The 22,269-nt window shown below is 43.1% G+C and overlaps 1 long non-coding RNA gene across 1 annotated transcript in view; it reads right to left on the reverse strand.

Annotated features, from left to right (window-relative positions):
• Nucleotides 1-363: 363 nt before the first annotated feature.
• LOC137352326 (uncharacterized) overlaps nucleotides 364-22,269 on the reverse strand; it is a 187,767-nt gene continuing 165,861 nt past the window's right edge. The window contains exon 3 of the long non-coding RNA XR_010969678.1: nucleotides 364-435. This is a non-coding gene — a long non-coding RNA (uncharacterized lncRNA). The remainder of the gene's footprint in view (nucleotides 436-22,269) is intronic.

Genomic DNA, 22,269 nt, shown 5'->3' on the forward strand with positions numbered 1-22,269 from the left:
GTTGGGCTAAGGTAGAAGGGAACTTTCATATTTCAATCTGTGTGTTGATGCTTTGCGTCTTTACTGGATAAGTCTTCTTTTATAATAAATTAATAATTTTGTTGTTTATTAAAGAAACCTGGTTGCTGGATTTTATTCTGAAATAAAAACAGTATATAATTACCCGTATCGGTAACTGGGTAAACATTTAAATATATGTTGTGACCTGTGGAGAAGGGGAATTAGTGAAAGACAGTGCACTCCTCCCACCTCAATCATAACAATATTATAAAGAAAAGATGAGAGATTGATGTAGGAATATTTCCTATGTTTGTTATCTGTAATGAAATTATCGCAATTTATTGTACAAGGCAACAGAAGATACCTTATATTCCTCTCATGGGTGACACTATGAAGCATCTCAACACTGAGATGATATTGTCATGAAGGCCCCACCTGAAAAGAATGAGGCATATTAACTTTGTCATATGAACATTAATTTTAAACTGTTGCTCGAAGGAAGAGATGATTTGTTTAAAGAGATCAGCAGTGGCTACAAAACATTTGCATACTAACAGATAGTGCCTGGAGACAATAGAATGGCTCCCTGATCCAATTAACCCAAATGGATTTTGATCACCAGACATTGAATGTGTAAGAAAGGTTGCATTCCAAGGTGTCTGCTAATATGAGGAATCCACAAACGCACGAGTTTGTTAAAACAGCTAGACACATGACTAACCTGCTGGCCCAGGTTTTTGTTTGAACTGCTCACAGCACAGTTTGGTTCAGATTGCAACAGAACTTGAAAGAAGACAGCCTCTCTCCTGTCTGGCTCTCTCTCTCACGAATCTCCAGATCCACTGAAGTCACTTAAACCTCAAGAGAGAAAAGACTCCTACATCGAAACAAGTTTATAAACGTGTACTGGGCCACAACGAAACGGCAAGACTTACCGGCAATCAAAGACTCTACATCGAACTCAAAGGACTGTAAATAAATCCCAGCTATTGCCTCAAACTTTTCCCCTTTATTCCTTATACTTTTCTGTCTCTATCTGCGTGTGTGTTTATCGCATATGCATGCTAGCATGGTCACATCATGTATTTGTTGTTGTTAACCGAATTAGAGTTTGTTAATATGCTTCCACCTTTCTTGTTTAAATCTAAGAAAACCTGTCTGGTTGATTTCTTGGCCTTACAATTGGAGAGCAGTGAACAAGGATTCACTGAGGGGGAGGTAATGTTTATAAAAATTAAACCCTGTTACAGTTAAATCAGGCAAAGGTTGAGAGGGAACATCTAGACCCCTTTCTCACCTGGTCGTAACAGAAATTTGGGGGCTCGCGTCCGGATTTGACCCACAGACAAATGAGGAAATTGGAAGTAGGAAGTCAAATTGATCCCAATCAAAAAGAGAAAAGATTTCAATACAGGTTTTCTTGTGGTTGTGTGTGCTAGAATACTAACATGTCTGCGACTGAAGTCAGTAACTCCTTAAACCAGGGTGAAGTAATTTGGGATAAGTTAAAAGCACTGTCTATGGAGGAGTTGAGAAAAATGGCTGAGTCGGGTGGAATCACTTTCCGTGCCATGGCTAGAAAGTCTGAACTCCTAAGACTAGTGGCCAACCATTTTTCCCTTGAATGTGAAGAAGCAGAAACAGGGTTAGAAACAGACTCCGACAGGGTATTGCTAGCAAAGATACAATTGGAACCCCAACCTACAGTGAAAATGCATCCCTAAGTCATGTATCAGTGTTTGGAGGACCCTCCAGCAAAGAGCTGGTGAACTGTAAGGGACCCCTGCCGAGAACAAAAGGCACAGGCTGGCAAAAGGTTTGAAAGGAAAGGGGAACAAGAGACAAAAAGGACAGGTTAAAGGAAGTCCGGGAGGAATCCCAAATGGAAACCCCTACTATCCCGTCAGCCAACCGCAAAATGTTTGAAAAGTTAGACCCCACATCCTCCTATGTAAATGCAGACACCAGAAGCACCCCACCAGAGTTGCTAATAGCATTTACAAGAACCTGCAGAGACAAAAAAAGTCCTCAAAATGGCAGAGAAACCGTGAGGGTGATGCCTCACCTAGTCGAAGCACCGCAGGGGTGTGCAGTAGAATATGGAAAAATACCTGCAAGCAGGAGTGTTCCAGAGGACAAGGGGAAGAATAACAAAGAATCCCCCCCCACCACAGTCAGGAGAAAAGGGAACCAACCATCCCCTAAGGTGAAAAGCCCTTGCATGACTCATCAAAGCAATGAAAGAGAGTTCAGAATGGGTCCACCCACTACTGGTACTCCTGAACAGAATTCCATCTTAGGGCAAATTAAATCTTACCCTCCCCCTGCAGACTTCAACAGGAACAAAGACACCCTAAGCAGTCATGGAAATGTGCAAACTGAAAAACTTCCCCAAAAATCACATTTATTGGGATGCCAAAAGGGTAGTTTAAAGCAGCACTGTTACCAAGAAAAGATGGGCTGTAACAAATGTTAGGATTTCTGAATGAATGAGAGAGATGCATGTGTGTATTCCTGTCCCTACTCTTCTCTCGTCCCTTTTAATGAAATGCTCTTCAAGAAAAATAACATTTCCTTCTGCTGGGTGTGGAGGTGTCATGAAGACCCGACCTGCCAAGAATGAGGCATGTTAATTTCATCATAGGAACATCCATTTTAAACTGTTGCTTGAAGGAAGAGATGACTTATTTAAAGAGATCAGCAGTGGCTAGAAAACATTTGCATACTAAGAGACAGTACCTGGATACAATAGAATGGCTTCCTGACATTGAATGTGTAAGAAAGCCTGCATTCCAGGGTGTCTGCTAAGATGGAGAATCCACAAACGCAGGCATTTGTTAAAACATGACTAACCTACTGGCTCAGGTTTTTGTTTGAACTGCTGACAGGACAGTTTAAGGTCAGATTGCAACTGAACTTGGAAGAGAGCCTGTCTCCTGGCTAGCTCTCCCTCTCTCTCACGAATCTCCGGATCCACTGACGTCATTTAAACCTCAAGAGAGAAAAGACTCCTACATCGAAATAAGTTTATAAACGTGCACTGGGCCACAACGAAATGGCAAGACTTACTGGCAATCAAAGACTCTACATCGAACTCAGAGGACTGTAAATAAATCCCAGCTATTATCTCAAACTTTTCCCCTTTATTCTTTCTACTTTTCTGTCTCTATCTGCATGTGTGTTTATCCCGTATGTATGCTAGCATGGTCGTGTCGCGTATTCATAGGCATTAACCAAATTAGAGTTTAAGGTTAATAAACTTCCATCTTTCTTGTTTTAATCTAAGAAAACCTGTCTGGTTGATTTCTTGGCCTTATAACTGGAGAGCAGTGAACAAGGATTCACTGAGGGGGAGCTAAAAACATGGTGTTTTAAAAAATTAAACCCTGTTACGGTCAAATCAGGCAAAGGCTGATAGGGAACCCCTAGAGCCCTTTCTCACCTGGTCGTAACAATATATACAAACTGCTCAGGTTTTGCTCTCATAGTCAAAATCATCACTTCAAACTCTTAGTAGGTGAATCTCTAATTTGTTATCCTTTAAATATTGTGGCTTTATGGTAAAAGAATTGAAACCAGCCACAGGCATGTAGTAATAGGTACATTTTGTTACAAATATAGTAGTAAAATCAAAGAGTAACATGTGCACCATAAAATGGCAATACATAAATGTATCTCCATGGCTCTTCTGGATATGAAGGAGTGTCTGCTGCAAATGTTTCAGTTATCAAACAAATATGAGATAATAATGTCAATAAATTTAAAAACTGTTGGAATAACAGCTTTTGGCTTTATGCTGTTTCTTCATTACAATCTTTAATACTGTACTTTCTGCTAAAATATATTGTTGTAAAATGAGAGGAGCAGATGTTTTGCCACAAGAGCTGCCCGGCAGCTAAACCCATCTCTGAATAGCCCTGCAACAATATATGTCTATTCAAATAAATCTTAATAAAGTGCGCATTTCTTGCTGCAGAGAATTTAAGTGACCTAGAAGACATTCCTAAATATTATGAATGTGCTGGAAAGAAAATGAAAAATTACAGCCAGTTTAAAAGCCACAACTTTCGCATAAAACTGCCTTTTCAAAAAACAAATTGCAAATATGACTCTCGATAATAATTTTAAACAACCTGCCCTTTCCACATGCTATGGTTCTTGAGTACTTGTATTTAACATCTGATGTTCTACACTTTTCCTTAAGGGCATTTTGTGAGACAAGTGTTCAGATTTACATACATTTTATTATCACATGTAACAAAATGTCTGGTGACAGTGCATCTAACTAGCTAAATGTATTTCAATTGCACTCCTGAAGTCAATATTGATTTGGTTAATTTTATCAAACTTAGATTTCTTTTGATTACAAATAATTTTAATTTTAATTTTTAAATGAGTTATGTAATACATTATTCTGAGAAGGAGTATCTTAGTTGGGAGGTAGCTGTAAACCTGAACCAATCTTTGATACATCTAAAAGCTATTGAAAGGGAGATATAATGCTTCAGCAGGAAATTAATTATGTTCATTGAAACAAGGAAAATGTTCATCCTTAACTTTATATATCATTATTACAATAACTCCATATTCCAAACATGTCAATAAACAATTTGAAGATGTGCCTCGTTAGTTCAGCCGCAATGTAGCAAAGTGCACGTGTCAAAAATCTATCCCTGACAGAGTCAATAGTGATATATGATCTCTGTGCTTTTGTCACTTTTTAGCTAAGTCAATGGTCGGGGTGTCCCATCTTGGGGAGGACGAGAATGAAACTCTCCTTTCTGTTAAGACTGGATTTCAGCCAGAAGAGTACAAACCTGAAGGCCGGTGCTTGATTCTGATGATCCACTCTGTCAATTAGCACTGATGTCTGAACTTGATTATTTTTACTTCTACCACATTATTCATATTTAAATACCAGAGGTTAGGGGATAATACATAGAGTTGAGGAGGCAATTACAGAGCTGTGAATGAACCAGAGTTCAATGTTACAAATTACAGGAGCAAAATAGGTTTTCAATTGTGACTATTGTAAGTTTACAGAAATTATAGCTGTGCTATCTTCGTATCTTTTGGAGCTGAATCAATCAGTATGTTATAAGCACTAGGATGTAACTAAATTCATGCTAATCACACAATATTTATATAGTGTCATTAATGCAGAAATATTGCTCCAAGTCCTTTGCAAAGCAGGAGAAGAATTCACAGTAAACCTTATTGGGAGAGTTAAGGTAGAATAACTGAAAGCTTCATTAAAGAGATGAAATTTCAGGAGACTTTGAAGGCAGAGCAAGAAATGGAAAGGTGGAGGGGTTCAAGGAAGGAGCTCCAGAGAGTGGGGCTGAGGCGCAAAACGGGTGGTATCAGATTGCCCGCTCATTGTACGCAGTGCCTGATATTCAGATCCATTGCAGTCAATGGATTTAATACCAGATGCTGTGCGTATAACAGGCCGCCGATCCAATACTGCCCATTTTGTGCCACTTTAATTTAAATTCAATTTTATTTGCATTACATTACCACATTGCTGTGTCTTTTACATTGCTTAATAAAAATTAATGGGCGGCACAGTGGCGCAGTGGTTAGCACCGTGGCCTCACAGCTCCAGGGACCCGGGTTTGATTCTGGGTACTGCCTGTGCGGAGTTTGCAAGTTCTCTCTGTGTCTGCGTGGGTTTTCGCCGGGTGCTCCAGTTTCCTCCCACATCCAAAGACTTGCAGGTGATAGGTAAACTGGCCGTTGTAAATTGCCCCTAGTGTAGGTAGGTGATAGGGAATATGGGATTACTGTAAGGTTAGTATAAATGGGTGGTTGTTGGTCGGCACAGACTCGGTGGGTCTAAGGGCCTGTTTCAATGCTGTATCTCTAAAAATAAATAAAAATAAAATAAATAATAATTCAAATCTTTTAGTGCATGCTTTGGCAGTTTATGCAGTACAATTATGTCATCACCTACATTTATTAATTTATACAATATCATCCTGTATAAAACAAGACATACTTCAATTCCATATTGGGCTAAATTTGATAACCCCCAAAAACGGGGATTGCGATGTGTGATTAACCCAGCATGTTGAATACAACGCAAGCAGCATGCCAACTTCGTGCTGCCTGCTATTTAAAATGATTTCAGCATCCAACCAGTGTTATATGCACTGTTGATTGGCTCAACATCCAGCCTAGTACCAATTAAAGCTAGCCTGCACTGCTTAAATCTAGTTTGCATCTCTTAAAGGGGAAGTACATTGTGGCTGGAGCAGGTGCTGGCAGTCATGCAAGAAGCGAATCTGACCTGTGAAACATTGAATAAAGGTACAACATGGAAGGAACAGGCTTCAAGGTTTTCAGACACTGGAGGCCTTGATGGAGGAAGTGAGAAGTGGGAGAAATGTCCTTCAGGGGTCTAGGGGACCCTCCAGATGCATGCACAAAAGGCAGTGGGAGCAAATGGCCATGGAGATCAATGCCAGAAACCTAGCCCGAGTATCTGGATACAGTGCCACAAGAAATTCAATGACCTTACACAAGTGATCAAGGTCAGTGAATGCATCTTAAATGCCATATCCTGCCAACTGCACTATCAGCATCAGCCACTCCTCAATTCACCACACCCCCAACACTAACCCACCACAATGTCTATCAATCATGACTCATACCTGATATTCATATGCTCCAATGCACTCTCACACATTTAACACTGCTACAAGCCTCACAACCACATCTCACAGCTTGCAGATACACTGTTAGTTATTCAACCATGACCACAGCCACATCACCCAAACAGATTGCACAGCACTTCCCTCTCTTGCAGGGCAAGGTGACGCACAACCAGTGGGCGACGAGCACGCCTGCACATCTTGACCCCAGTGGAGGAGATGGTGCTGGCCAGTAATGAGATGCCCATTGCTGAGGCTCTGGCCAGCAGATGGGCTGAAACCATTGAAGATAACGATATCCTCTAACCTAATCCTCCTTCTCACATCCCACCTCCCACTCATTTTACTCTCTCTTCAGATTTACAAGTTGCAGATGGTGTATGCCTGCACCTCTTCACCACTCGTCCTTGCACCTCAACCTTACCCTTGTGAAATGAGGCCAGGCAGTGGAGAAACAGTAGAAAGACAGTAATGATGAAGATGCACCGTCACTCAATTTCACACTCGCAGCCACCAACTCAGATACTGACACTGCACATAATTTAGAGGATAACATGGAGGCGGGATCTATGCATGGTGAGACATCAGGCACAAGTGGGCTGCAGCCAGGGCAGGGGGCAAGGGTAACGCAGGTGCCAATTTGTGGGACAACAAATGAGGACTTCAATACGGCAGCCTACAGAAGAATGCTGAATGATTAGCACAACAAAATGGGTGGTGTAATAAGAACAGAAAATGCTGGAAATACTCAGCAGGTCAGGCAGTATCTGTGGAGCGAGAAGCAGAGCTAACGTTTCAGGTCGATGACCTTTCCATGACAAGGGGAGAAAAAAAGAGTCGAGATAGGAAGAAATCAGTTCAGTGGGGCAGGAACAGGCTGATATGATTGGTCTACCAGGGCAGTCCTGTTTATGACTCTTGGGAAGGAGGTAGAGTAGTGGGCTGTGCGGGGTTGAGGGACTGTGAGGTTGGAGGCTGTGGAGGAAAGATCTCCAGAGATGAGGTCAGTGACAGTCCTGGAGATGATGGTTTGATATTCGGTGGTGGGGTTGTGGCCCAGGGAGAGGTAGGAGGAAGTCAGAGAGTTGGCATGCAGCCTCTGCAAGGTAGAGATCGTTTCGCCAAACAACAACAGCACCACACTTGTCAGTAGGTTTTATGACAATGTGGGGTTGGACCCAAGAGAACAGAGTGCAGCAAACTCAGAGGAAGACAGGTCAGGGTGAGTGAGGAGAGCAGAGAAATTGAGATGACTGATGTCATGCCGGTAGTTTTCGGCAATGCTTGGTGCATTGGGAAGCCGGCCAGAAAGTCTGCGGTCAATGTCAAGGAGCATGGAGGAATCCAGCACCAAATTGATGAAGGGTTTTGTGCAGAACTTGGAGCCCATCCTTTGCACTATGGAAATGGTGGCCAATTCAATCAGCAGACTTGTCAAACCAACAATGATGCAGCACCTGTTGAAAGGTCACAGACCTGAAACGTTAACTTTGCTTCTCTTTCCACAGATGCTGCCAGATCCGCTTTCTTCCTGCACTTTTTGTTTTTATTTCATATTTCCAGCATCTGCAGTATTTTGCTTTTATATTACTATGATGCAGTATCTAATGACCAATGTTTCAGCTTCCATTGCAGCATAAACAGAAACCAGCAGAAGTCTGGGTGCTGCATTGGAAGCTCAGACTGAAGTCATACAAGGTCAGCTTGCTGCCATACAAGCTCAGACTGCTGCCATCATGGCTGTGCAGTTCAGTGTTCAAAGAGGCTTACAGGGTGTCACAGTAGTGTAGCAAGTTGTCCTTCAGCAAATTACTAGAATTGCTGAGGCACAGTCCGAGGAGTGTGGCAGTGACTCCATGGAGTGCATGAAGACAGCATTCGTCCTTCCATGCCTGCCAGCCTACCAGTGTCTTGCTGTTGTGTGTCAGCCAGCCAACCCTGACTGCTGCTGCTTATGCCAAGGTGGTGCAATCTGCAGCTGAGCTTGTTGCTCAGTAGCCACTCTTTGATTTGAGATGGTGGCTCAAATGCAGATGGCACAGCAGAATCACTGCAAAATAGAGGCACCATGACTGCTGCCAAGATACCAGGCATTGACCTGCATAAAAAAAGAGTATTACTTAAACGAAGAACAACTGCAGAATTCCAAGGTGCAGAGGGATCTAGGTGTTCTAGTGCATGAGTCACAAAAAGTTAGTATGCAAGTACAGCAAGTAATAAAGAAGGCTAATGGAAGGCTATCCTTTATTAAGAGAGGAATTGAAAATAAAAGTAAGGATGTTATGCTTCAGTTATACAGAACATTGGTGAGACCACATCTCGAATACTGTGTGCAGTCTTGGTCTCCTTATTTAAGGAAGGATGTAAATGCATTGGAGGCGGTTCAGAGGAGGTTTACTAGATTGATGCCTGGTATGAGCGGATTGTCTTATGAGGAAAGGTCGGACAGACTGGGCTTGTTTTCACTGGAGTTTAGAAGAGTGAGGGGAGACTTGATTGAAGTATATAAGATCCTGAACAGTCTTGACAAGGTGGATGTGGAAAGGATGTTTTCTCTTGTGGGGGAGTCTAGAACTAGGGGGCACTGTTTTAAAATTAGGGGTCACCCTATTAAATCAGAGATGAGGAGAAATCTTTTCTCTCAGAGGGTTGTGCGACTTTGGAACTCTCTGCTTCAGAAGGTGGTGCAGGCAGGGTCATTGAATATTTTTACGATGGAGGTAGATAGATTCTTGTTAGGCAAGGGAATCAAAGGTTATCGGGAGGTAGATGGGAGTGTGGAATTCGAGACACAAACAGATCAATCATGATCTTATTGAATGGCGGAGCTGGCTAGAGGGGCCAAATGGCCTACTTCTGCTCCTAATTCATATGTTCGTATGATTCTCTGCCCCTGGTCACACACCAGCTGGACATTGAGGGAGTGGGATCATTTTCAGCTCTGGTATCGGGCAGAGTTGGAATGTGACATTCATGCAATCAATCGCACCCTGCACTATAGGGAAGCCTGCAATCTTAGCAAAGCCATATGCTTGCTCTACCTGCTTACCTCTGGCAAGGGAGAATGAAATTTAGCTAGATCTCATTGAATAGAGAGCCTCAGTGACCTCCCTTATGCAACAGTTGACAACAAACTGCCAGATTTTGCAAATTCCTCCAGCTCCAGCCTGGAAGGAGCCAAATGCATAAAGGTTCATTGCCACAGTCACCATCACAGTCACTGGCAATGCGGTCCTTGCCCTGCTTTGAGGTTGTAGCTGAGGCTGCAGCAAGTGGAAGATTTCAGTGAGGATGTCCTTATTGAAGCACGGACATCACACATAATTTTCCTTGCTGAGGTTCAGGTAGGAGAATTGTACCCTGAACACTGTAGGCAGATATAGCCTCCTGCTGAGAACCCTTTTCCCCTTCTCCTCCCTCTTCTAGCAGCTTGTCCTGCATAGCCTCTGTTCATTCACCAAGTCATGCTGCATTCCAAGAGAAATGCCTACTAGTGCACCCATGTCTGGGATCATTTGGTTTGTGTAGAAACCTTAAAGTCAGTAGGAACTCCTTCAACACCAGCCACCTCGCTCCCTGTAGAATTTGGCAACTTTAAAAAAACTACAGAACACACCAAACAGTTGTAGAATTGTAGCAACAGCTAGAAGAAAGCAATCAGCATCTAATCTGTAAGTAGTTGATGATTCCTTTAAATAATGCTGGTGGGATATCTTTCCTGCTGCTAAACACGTGTTCAGTTGTGACAGTTTAAGAGAGGGCATTAGCTAGAGTGTTGCAGACTAATTCATGTCATGACCTGCCTACTCTGCATACTTCTGGCAGCCATTTACTATGAGCACACTAATGTCCTCACTAATATGGGGTCCAGCGAGACTCGGTCCAAAAATGTGTGTATGTGCTGTAAACGCCATTTTCGAGCTCTAAGGGCACAGATAAGGCCCAAACAACGGATGCTACCAATTTTGTGGCACATGCCTCTTGGGAGCAAGTTACCAAAATTGATCAAATATTTTGTGACAGGTCAATATTTCCAGAAGCTATGGACCCAATTTTAACTCTGTGAAAATGGATGAGCTTCGAATGATTTAAAATCTTGCCCCATTTTTCATTTTATCGCTTCGGCAGTATTCTGGCATCCCATACCTGTTACAGAACTTGCCCTATTTTTATTCCACTGATTTCAAGGGTGTGCTATAATGGGTGGATGGTCTTCTCCACCAAATTACCACACCAGATGATAAAGACTAAAATGCACCACTATATGTTCACAAATATGTAATTAGTGCCCTTTCATTGTACCTTAATAATTTTCCATAAATTGCTCAATGTTGTCTAAGTCTGCTTTATAAATATACAAATTTAGTACAAACCATATGGCATTGGTTCCCAAGTTTAGTCACAATCAAGGTTTCTACCACTTCTATCACAGAATCATTGAATGGTTACGGCACAGAAGGAGGCCATTTGTCCTGTAGGTTCTCTGTAAGAGCAACTTAGCTAGTGCCATGCCCCCAACCCTTCCCCATTGCCCTGAAATTTTTTTCCCTTCAAATGCTTGTCCAATTCCCTTTTGTAATCCACATTTGAATCTGCCTCCACCATACTCTCAGGCAGTGCGTTCCAGATCTTAACCACTCACTGGGTAAAAAAGCTTTGCCTCATATCACTGTTGGTTCTTTTGCCAATCACCTTAAATCTGTGTCCTTTGGTTCTTGACCCTTCTGCCAACTGGAACAGTTTCTCTCTATCATTTAAAGCTATTTAGGTATCCTTGGTATAATCATAACAGAAAGTCTGAACCTACTGAAAATAGTTACAGAAACTTTCCTAAATTAATATTTAATTACTTATTTACAGAAAAAATAGAAACCTACAGGTGTTCCAAAATGTTTTGAAGTTGGACAATTATGGTTTGCATGATTTTTAACCACTTGGTTTTGTAAGCTCCATAAATATGCTGCACTACTCTCTGATTCTATAAGGTTCAGCAAAAGGAAACTTCATTTTTCATTGTGAAATTTTGTGCTTTTTCATTCTTATTTCAAATATTTATTCACATTATTCACAATTTAGTTTACAAGGGCGATTTTACAATCAGTTCCAGTTGGCATATTACAAACTTGAAAAAGCACAAGAAACAAATATAGCACGTATGACAAAAAACTGTAATATGCTGTTGAGCTCTCTTGTGATTCAGCGAACATAGGAAATGAACTATAATAACCAGAAGCTTCCCACGTTAGTTCCCAGATCTCTGCTGATTTAGCTAATCTCAAATATTGTCAGTGCAGGTAAGTATACTCATATGTTTCCCATAATACTGCATAAGACAGATGTTGTTCCCCTTTAAAATCTAAAATAAGTCAGATTTATCTAACCTATAAGACTCTGAAAATATGTACCCAATATTTTGATACAGCAAGTAGTTCAAATTTTCTCATCACGTACTTCAAGCAATCTTAGTCATGTATTCCCTGAAATAAATAAAGTATCAGAAGGTGAAAGTTTCTGGCTGAGGTTAGAACAAACTGGTAATTTTCCATTTTCTTTTGACTGCCTTTAAAAAACACAGCCAGGTTCACCCAACAAATGTGAGCTAAGAATGAACGTTTTGACATTATTTTAATAGTAGAACTTACTTCCATCACTGAGAAAAACACACAATACATGCCTCGATTACCCAGGCTTGGTTGCCTCATTCTCTTCTACACTCGGACTAAAGCACTTAACCTTCTGCAGAGAATTTTCACGCTTCATTTTCCATTCCATCAAGAATGCGATGAGAGTAAACAAAGTGTGTCTCTGTATGAACACTGTCATCTACAGCATATGCAGTCATCTGGCAATAATGTTGAAAATATAATTGATTTTAACAGATCAGGTGGGTCGTGGGTCTCAACTTAAACACAGAATTTAAAACAAAATCTGTATGCTGTCTGCAGCAGTATCTTTGATAAACCCTGATGTGATAATTTCTTCAATATTTGTATCATACCATCCCTCAAAAGTATTAATTTGATGTAGATACTTCTTTTTATTCCAATACTTCAGCTAGATTGAAAAACATGAACAAGCTAAAAACACATTTAATATGAATAAAAATTCAGTCTATAAGATTAGTATTCATAGAGTTTTTTGGGGATTCTAATATTCATTGCAGGCATCTATTAACTGTCATAGGGCCTGAAATTGCACCATAGTATACAAACATACTAATATATGACACATCTGTCTGAAATTTCACTCTTTGCAATTTCAATGAAGGTGTTAAACCTTTTATTGAAAACAGGTTATACCTCTGCTAGAATAGTAGAGAGAAGAATTTCAGATGAATACATTTCTATCTCGTTGCATAATTTTAGATCCAAGGTGTTCCTTACATCAACAGTTTCCTACTTCAATACAATGATGTATTTTCTCTTTTATTGTATCATTCCCAGTCATCATGTGTGCAAAACTATGCCACTATCCTAACAACATCTGAATTGAACTGTACTTTATATAAGATGCTGTACAACCAAAGCAGTATCAAGAGCCACTACAGTATTTTTTTTGCATTCATAGGTCTCAGCCAACTTCTGTTTCCATTGTTTTCAATCCTCACTACAAACTCCATTCCCTTGCTACTAACTCCTTCCCTCTCCCCATTACTGCCTTAGGCTCAACCACGTTATTCACAATTCTGGTGTTCTGTTCGATTCTGAGATTAGCTTCAGTACCCATAAGCCCTTCACTACAAAGTCAACTTATTTTTAAATCTACAAAATTGCCATTCTTTCTTTGCCACTAAAACCCTCAATGATATCTTCACCTCTCTCAAATTTGACTAATCTAATACCCGACACACCAGCCTTCCTTCTTCCAGCCTTCACAAATTTCAATTTATCCTATCCTAGTCATCTATCACCCTGTCCTCGCTGACCTCAGCAGATTAAATTTTAAATACTCATCCTCATCTTTACATCTCTCCCTGGCCTATCCCACCATATCTCTGCAACCTCCTCCAATCTTATAAATTTCCCCATCTGAACACACCATGCCTTTGACTGACGCCTTGTGTACTCCTCCTCCCTTTGTCCCACAATTGGCCGAAGCGTCTCGCACGTCCTGCGTACTACTATGGAACTCCTTCCCTAAACCTTTCCATGTCCCTCTCCTTTAAAACCCTTCTCAAAACCCATCTCTTTGACCAAGGTTTAGGCCACCCCTTCTTGCCTTCATTATTCTGGTGGATACAGGTTTTCCTTGTTTCTGCTAGTGAAGCCACTTTGGACATGTATTATAGTAATGACCTTTATAAAAGCAAGTTGTTGTTTAAAGCTGCATGTCTACAGGAAATATAAGCTAAAACAGGTAAACTTGTTCTTGCATTTCACAAAATCAATTGCTTCTATTTCTGATAAAATTAGGACCCAATCACCTATAGAAACTCACTTTAATTTTGAAGAAGAACTAGTTCTTTTACAACAAAATGTTTGCAATTTATTTTGCTTTGACATTTCTACATGTGTCAAACCAATCCAGGTTTCTATTGTCATGATCCTGTAGCTTTTTTTTCCAGGAAGAATGTGGTGTGCCTTTAAGGCTGGAAAAAGAGCTGTACTCCTTTAAGGCAGCAAGCTCTAAAGACTAAGCCAAGGAATGCATTCTTGTTGCCTTGGATACAGCCACTTGGACTGAGAATCGAGAGATACATTTGTTAAAATTTAATTTTAAGCTGGCTGATAGGGCAAACAGCCTGTTCTAACAGAAGACACAGACAGACAGCTGTGTGTCAACACCTGCAAGAAGCGCTCTCAGCCCATTTAAACCGAAGGAAGAGAATTTAGTCTGTTTATTTATTATTCTCTCTCAAAATTCAAAAACGTCGACCAAAACAAAGATCTCTGATAATTTAAACTGAAGGAAGGGAAGTTAGACTGCAACAATCTTTTATCCCTCAAAAATTCTAAAGCTAGACTGAGTCTATTGAAAGTGGTTGCGAGATGCTGATCTACTGTGGTCATCGCTGGAGAAGGAAAGCATCACTTACTGCTGGAATTAGACAATGGACTGTTCTACTTCTGAAGAACCTTTTTTCTCCCCATCGGCGGCTGTGAGAACTTCAAGCAACCTTGGACTTTTTCATCTCCGGCAGGAGCATAAATTTGCAAGGACTCTAATTTTTCTATTTTAAATGTTGTTTTATATCTTAGTAGTGTTTAAGATGGTGGGAGCTGATGAAATGTTATATTACCTGCACCCCCTTCCCCCCACCCTCTATCCACCCCCCCCAGTCCCCCTTCCCAGCTCCCCCCTCCCCAGCTCCCGCCTCGCACCATCTTCTCCGGCACCCCCTTCCCCTGTACCCCCTCCCCTACCCCCCTGCAGCCCCCTTCCCAGCTCCCCCTCGCGCCCCCTTCCTTCCACCCCTTCCTACCGCACCCCTCCCCCTTGCACGCCCTCCCCCCACACCCCCCCGCACCCCCTTCCCCCCACCTGCTCCCACCGGCATCCACCTATCCCTGAGCGGGGGCCCTAACAACCCCACTGCCTTGTGGGCATCTCGGGAGAGACCAAGGCTAAGAGAGTAAACCCTAACAGAAAATCTGGAGCAGAACCCCGAAGGCGGTCATGTGTCACCTTTGGCATGTTTCCGGCAGTTCCTGCAGCCAACCGGTGCCAAACGTCGTGCTCTGTACTCCTTTGGACCCCACCAGGAAGGCCGAGAGGGGGGTTTTGATGTTTCGGCAACTCACAACCTCCATACATCGCCCAGGCATGCGCCATGGAGAGGTCATTCCATAGTCGCCTCACAGCGACCAAAACAACATGGAAGGCAGCAGTTACGGGTTATAAGTCCAGCTCAATTGGCATAGAGGTTGGGCGCCACGGGTCGCCTTTGTCGGTGGGAGAGGTCATCATATCTCACTGGACAGCTACCGCCCACCTCAAACCGGGCAGCCCCCAGTCACTAAGGTTCTGTCCCGCCACAGTCCACCTGCTTCAATGGGTGCTTGGAGCTCAGGGTCATTGCCCGAAAAGTGGACTGCAACACCACACCAAACAGCACGACAAAAAAAGGAAAGAAGGTACCAGCCCTTCGTTTTGCAAGCTGGAACGTCAGAACTATGTGTCCTAGCCTGTCGGAACACCTTACACAAATCAACGATTCTTGGAAGACCGCCATCATTAACAACGAGCTCAGTAGACTCAATGTGGACATTGCAGCACTTCAGGAGACACGCCTCCTTGCGAGCGGATCTCTAAGAGAGCAAGACTACACCTTCTTCTGGCAGGACAGGGATCCTGAAGAACCAAGACAGCATGGAGTGGGCTTCGCCATCAGAAACTCTTTGCTCAGCATGATAGAGCCACCTTCAAATGGCTCAGAAAGCATACTGTCCATGCGACTGCTCACCGCCTCTGGTCCAGTACACCTACTCAGCATCTATACTCCAACACTCTGCTCCGAACCTGAAGCTGAAGACCAGTTCTACGAGGAACTCCATAATATCATTAGTGGCATCCCCAAAACCGAAAATCTGTTCTTGCTGAGGGACTTTAATGCCAGGGTTGGGGGCGACCATGACTCATAGCCCTCCTGCCTTGGGCACTATTGCATTGGAAGGATGAATGAGAATGGACAGAGACTGCTTGAGTTGTGTACCTATCATATCTCTGCATCACCAACTCATTCTTTCATACTAAACCCTGTCACCAGGTTTCTTGGAGGCACCCAAGATCACGTCGTTGGCACCAGCTGGACCTCATCGTCACAAGGCGAGCCTCTTTAAACAGCGTTCAAATCACACGCAGCTTCCAGAGAGCGGACTGCGACACCGACCACTCCTTGGTGTGCAGCAAGGTTAGACTCAAACCAAAGAAGCTGCATCACTCCAAGCAGAAGGGCTGCCTGCGCATCAAAACTAACAGAATTTCTTATGCACAGCTGTTACATAAGTTTCTAAATTCACTTGAAAAAGCCCTTCAAAACACTCCCACAGGGGATGCAGAGACCAAGTGGGCCTACATCAGAGACGCCATCTATGACTCAGCTATGACCACCTATGGCAAACATGTGAAGCAGAATGCAGACTGGTTTCAATCTCACTTTGAAGAGCTGGAACCTGTCATAGCCGCTAAGCGCATTGCACTGTTGAACTACAAGAAAGCCCCCAGCAAGTTAACATCCCTAGCACTTAAAGCTGTACAAAGCACAGCCAGGTGCTGCGCAAATGACCAATGGCAACACCTATGCAGTCATATTCAGTTGGCCTCCGACACCAGAAACATCAGAGGAATGCATGATGGCATTAAGAGAGCGATTGGGACAACCATCAAGAAGATTGCCCACCTCAAATCTAAATCAGGGGACACAATCACTGACCAACACAAGCAAATGGACCGCAGGGTGGAGCATTACCTCGGACTGTTCTCCAGGGAAAATGTTGTCACTGAGACCGCTCTCAATGCAGCCCAGTCTCTGCCAGTAATGCATGAGCTGGATGTGCAGCCAACAAAATCAGAACTCAGTGATGCCATTGATTCTCTAGCCAGTGGAAAAGCACCTGGGAAGGACGGCATTACCCCTGAAATAATCAAGAGTGCCAAGCCTGCTATACTTTCAGCACTCTACGAGCTGCTTTGCCTGTGCTGGGATCTGGGAGCAGTACCACAAGACATGCGCGATGCCAATATCATCACCCTCTATAAGAACAAGGGCGACCACGGTGACTGCAACAACTACCGTGGAATCTCCCTGCTCAGCATAGTGGGGAAAGTCTTCGCTCGAGTCGCTATAAACAGGCTCCAGAAGCTGGCTGAGCGTGTCTACCCTGAGGCACAGTGTGGCTTTCGAGCAGAGAGAGCCACCATTGACATGCTGTTCTCCCTTCACCAGCTACAGGAGAAATGCTGCGAACAATAGATGCCCCTCTACATTGCCTTCATTGATCTCACCAAAGCCTTTGACCTCGTCAACAGACGTGGTCTCTTCAGACTACTAGAAAAGATCGGATGTCCACCAAAGCTACGAAGTATCATCACCTCATTGCATGACAATATGAAAGACACAATTCAGCATAGCGGCGCCTCATCAGACCCTTTTCCTATCCTGAGTGGTGTGAAACAGGGCTGTGTTCTCACACCTACACTGTTTGGAATCTTCTTCTCCTTGCTGCTTTCAAGTCTTCAGAAGTAGGAATTTTCCTCCACACAAGATCAGGTGACAGGTTGTTCAACCTTGCCCGTCTTCGAGCGAAGACCAAAGTATGGAAAGTCCTCATCAGGGAACTCCTCTTTGCTGACGATGCTACATTAACATCTCATATTGAAGAGTGTCTGCAGAGACTCATCGACAGGATTGCAGCTGCCTGCAATGAATTTGGCCTAACCATCAGCCTCAAGAAAACGAACATCATGGGACAGGACGTCAGAAATGCTCCATCCATCAATATCGGCGACCACGCTCTGGAAGTGGTTCAAGTGTTCACCTACCTAGGCTCAACTATCACCAGTAACCTGTCTCTCGATGCAGAAATCAACAAGCACATGGGAAAGGCTTCCACTGCGATGTCCAGACTGGCCAAGAGAGTGTGGGAAAATGGCACACTGACACGGAACACAAAAGTGCAAGTGTATCAAGCCTGTGACTTCAGTACCTCGCTCTGCGGCAGCGAGGCCTGGACATCATATGTCAGCCAAGAGCAACGTCTCAACTCATTCCATCTTCGCTGCCTCCGGAGAATCCTTGTCATCAGGTGGCAGGACCGTATCTCCAACACAGAAGTCCTCGAGGCGGCCAACATCCCCAGCATATACACCCTACTGAGCCAGCGGCGCTTGAGATGACTTGGCCATGTGAGCCGCATGGAAGATGGCAGGATCCCCAAGAGCACATTGTACAGTGAGCTCGTCACTGGTATCAGACCCACTGGCCGTCCATATCTCCGCTTTAAAGACATCTGCAAACGCGACATGAAGTCCTGTGACATTGATCACAAGTCGTGGGAATCAGTTGCCAGAGATCGCCAGAGCTGGCGGGCAGCCATAAAGGCAGGGCTAAAGTGTGGCGAGTCGAAGAGACTTAGCAGTTGGCAGGAAAAAAGACAGAAGCGCAAGGAGAGAGCCAACTGTGTAACAGCCCCGACAACCAATTTTATCTGCAGCACCTGTGGAAGAGTCTGTCACTCTAGAATTGGCCTTTATAGCCACTCCAGACGCTGCTTCACAAACCACTGATCACCTTTAGGCGCTTACCCATTGTCTCTCGAGACAAGGAGGCCAAAGCAGAAGAAGAAGTAGTGTTTAAGAATTTAGTTCTTCTAATTAAACAGTTAATTTGTTGATTTAAAGACATCTGGTTTGGTTAGCCTCATTCGGGGGTTAATAGATGGTACAATTTGGCTGGGTCTTTCTTTAATTTGGAAAGTTTAAAATGATATGTTCGACAATCTGTGGAGCGACAGGATTGAATTAACAATGCGTTTCTCCTACCACAATCAGAATCATATAATTTGATTGGGGGCTTTGACTGGAGCGGTCGGTTGTAACATTATCAATATGGTAACAAGTTGTGCAACATAAGTTGCTTTTCGTCATTTTCATATACAATTCATCTGGGAATACGAGTATTTACAAGGTACTATATAAAAAGACTAGCGATTGTCTGAAATTGTTCTGCTAGCAAGTATTCGTATATCTACTCATCTGTCACTGTCTACAGTTCAATAAATATTTGCTTCCCAAACGGCTTGGAGGTAATGTCTCTGACCCATACAAATAATGTTGCAAAGTATTACCAAGTACAAAGAATTCACAGCACAGAAACTGGTCATTCAGCTCAGCTGGTTCATTCCAGTGTTTATGATCCACATCTCTGAAGTTCCCTTGATGTTTCTCCCTGTAGAATGGCAGGCTGTACTTCAGATAACCATTCCTCCAACATAATCATACCAGGTTTCACTGTTGTATATATGGAGAGAAGTAACAACTCAACATAGATCATGGAGGCAAATGATTGCTCAACGTGAACTACATGTTCTTACATCCTCCATTAGGAATTAAAGCCTGTATCCCCAGGCAAACCAGAAGAGGCAGTCAACACAACTGGTCTCTGCCGACAATAGCTACATCTTCACAAATCCCCACCTTTGGTCCCTCTTCTTCACCAGTGCCTGTACTTCCCTATCTGCATCACTCTCTAATTATTACAAACTGTAAGTGTTGCTTCTTATGCATATATGGTATTGGTTCATATTCTGCAGACTTGTGATCTTAAGGGGCTTAAATTTATAGTCCCTCCGCCGTAATTGGCAGCGGACGTAAACAATGGTGGCCCTCACACAGGGTCGCACTTCACAGAGCCACCGCAATATTAAGTGCAGTGGCTCATTTAAATAGTCGGGGCGGATCGCCCACCCTGATGACGTGCAGGGGGTGGGCAGTCCATCGCTGACAATGGCGTCAGCAGCCTTTGTGCAGGCGCTGACGCCATTGTTAAAGGGCTTCAAGCCCTAACATTCAATTACTTATTTAAAGATACAGTGTTATTAAAAAATAAAATACATTGACCATGACCCTCTCTCACCACACCCCCCATAACCACAGAATTGATTACCTGCCCTCTCCCCCGCACAAAACAATTACCTTGTGCACCTGACCTTCCCCCCACAAAGTTCATAAACTTTAAACTTTACCCTTTCCTACCATCCCCTAGACCAATGTAATGAGTCTGACGCTGCTAATTATCCCCCATCCCCCACAGTGAAAAACCTACCTGCTCCCCCTCCCCACCAGTGTTCCGCCTCAGATCCCTGCATGAGGATACGAAGGTTTGGGAGTGCCAGCCACCAGCACCAATATGGGACGGCAGACGCAGAAAGGTAACCAATTCATTTATTTAAATAAATTTAAATATTTAAATGGGGCTTCCGTCACTGAGCAGCAGCGGGGTGGGGGGCTGCCACATGGCCTTGTCACTGCCAGCAATATCGGGCCGGGTCTTCCCAGTGTCGACGCCTGTGGCAGGCCTCTGCCAGAGGCATTTTCCGGCCCTCCCCACCGCTCCCCCCCCCCCCCCAGGGTCTATATAATTCAGCCCAAGGTGTGCACTGACAATACATGTTTTTCTTTCTCTGTGAAGGGTCATTCTTGGTACATAATCACATTTAACAATTTGGTAGAACTATATGAGCTATATAGTAAATATTCAGTTTTTATGAAGATGCTGCAGGAAAAAATGGTTAATATCAGAAAATCACCCCTCTGGGTCAGAAGATTGTGGATTGAAGTCGCACTCCAGAGACTTGAACTTAAAAATGGGCTGACACTCCAGTGAAGTACTGAGGGAGTGCTGCACTGTCAGAGGTGCCATTTTTCAGATGAAACATTAAACCGAGGCCCTAGCTGCTTTCTCGGGTGGACATAAAAAAATCCCACAGCACTATTTTGGAGAACAGCAGGGGAGTTATCCCCAGTGTCCGAGACAATATTTATCCCTAAATCAACATCACTGGAAAGCAGATTATCTCGTCATTACCAAGCACATTGTGATGTCCTGGTGTCATGAAAGGTGCTATATAAGTGCAAGTCTTGCTTTTTTCCTTCCACCTTCTCTGATAAAACCCCATGGAGAACCTTCCTCCAGAATAATTCCACAGTTTGCTATTCACATTTGGTCAGGACTAACACAGTCCAGCACCTATTATGTTTCAAGCCCTCCTATTTTGTTTGAATTTTGCCTTTAAGCACCAGGCATTAAAGTAGGGTGATTTCACCCATTCAAATTCCCTCTTCCACTATTTTTCTGCCAACATTATGTGTATAGTATGATTTATATTAACCTGCTATTTCACTTGTACTAGCTACTTTTGTAAGTTCCCATGCAAGCACGTCATTTTTGCATATGCCTATAACTATGATTTTCCTTCACCTCCATATCTGTCCTGTGAATTCATAGTAACATTCTTGCTTTACTTTGTTCTTTTTAAAGTTGCGCAGCTTCTTAAGGACCTCAGAGAAGTAGTGAACACTGAGTGCACAGTATCCATGACATGCTGCCACGTAATTCGCTTACAGAGCTTGCTTGCAGGCTGGACCTAAAAGTTAATTCCTTTCCTCAAGTATGCAGTCAACAAGGATCGGCTCAGTAAGACAGACTTTCTAAGTTTGCCGCCAAGCCATTATGCAGGAACACTGCACACTCACAGCTAATAAATGAGCTTTTCATCTTATATACTGGTTAAGTGGTTAGTGAGCTGCTTGAAACACATTACAGAATCATCCTTACCCAAGAGTGTACTTGGCCATTCCCACTAATGAAACTGTATTGCATGAAATTGCCTATTATAAAATCATCTGTGAATACCATTGTGTTTGTAGGTAACAAAAATCTATGGAAAAAGCATTAAAGTGTGCTTCTTGACAAAAGAAGAGAACATGGGTGGAATTTTCTAGTACCCTGCACCACCAGTGGAGCCTCTCACAGAATGGTTGGCTTATCTAAAGATCACAGGTGTGCTGCTCTTGAATTTCCATCCATAGAAATCAAAGAACGCAAAGCTACCAGCTGGGTGCCAGCATTAGGTCATAGAAAATTTCAACCAATTATCAGGGGCTAAACTGGATA

Source organism: Heterodontus francisci, chromosome 38, assembly GCF_036365525.1.
Source record: "Heterodontus francisci isolate sHetFra1 chromosome 38, sHetFra1.hap1, whole genome shotgun sequence".
NCBI lineage: Eukaryota > Metazoa > Chordata > Chondrichthyes > Heterodontiformes > Heterodontidae > Heterodontus > Heterodontus francisci.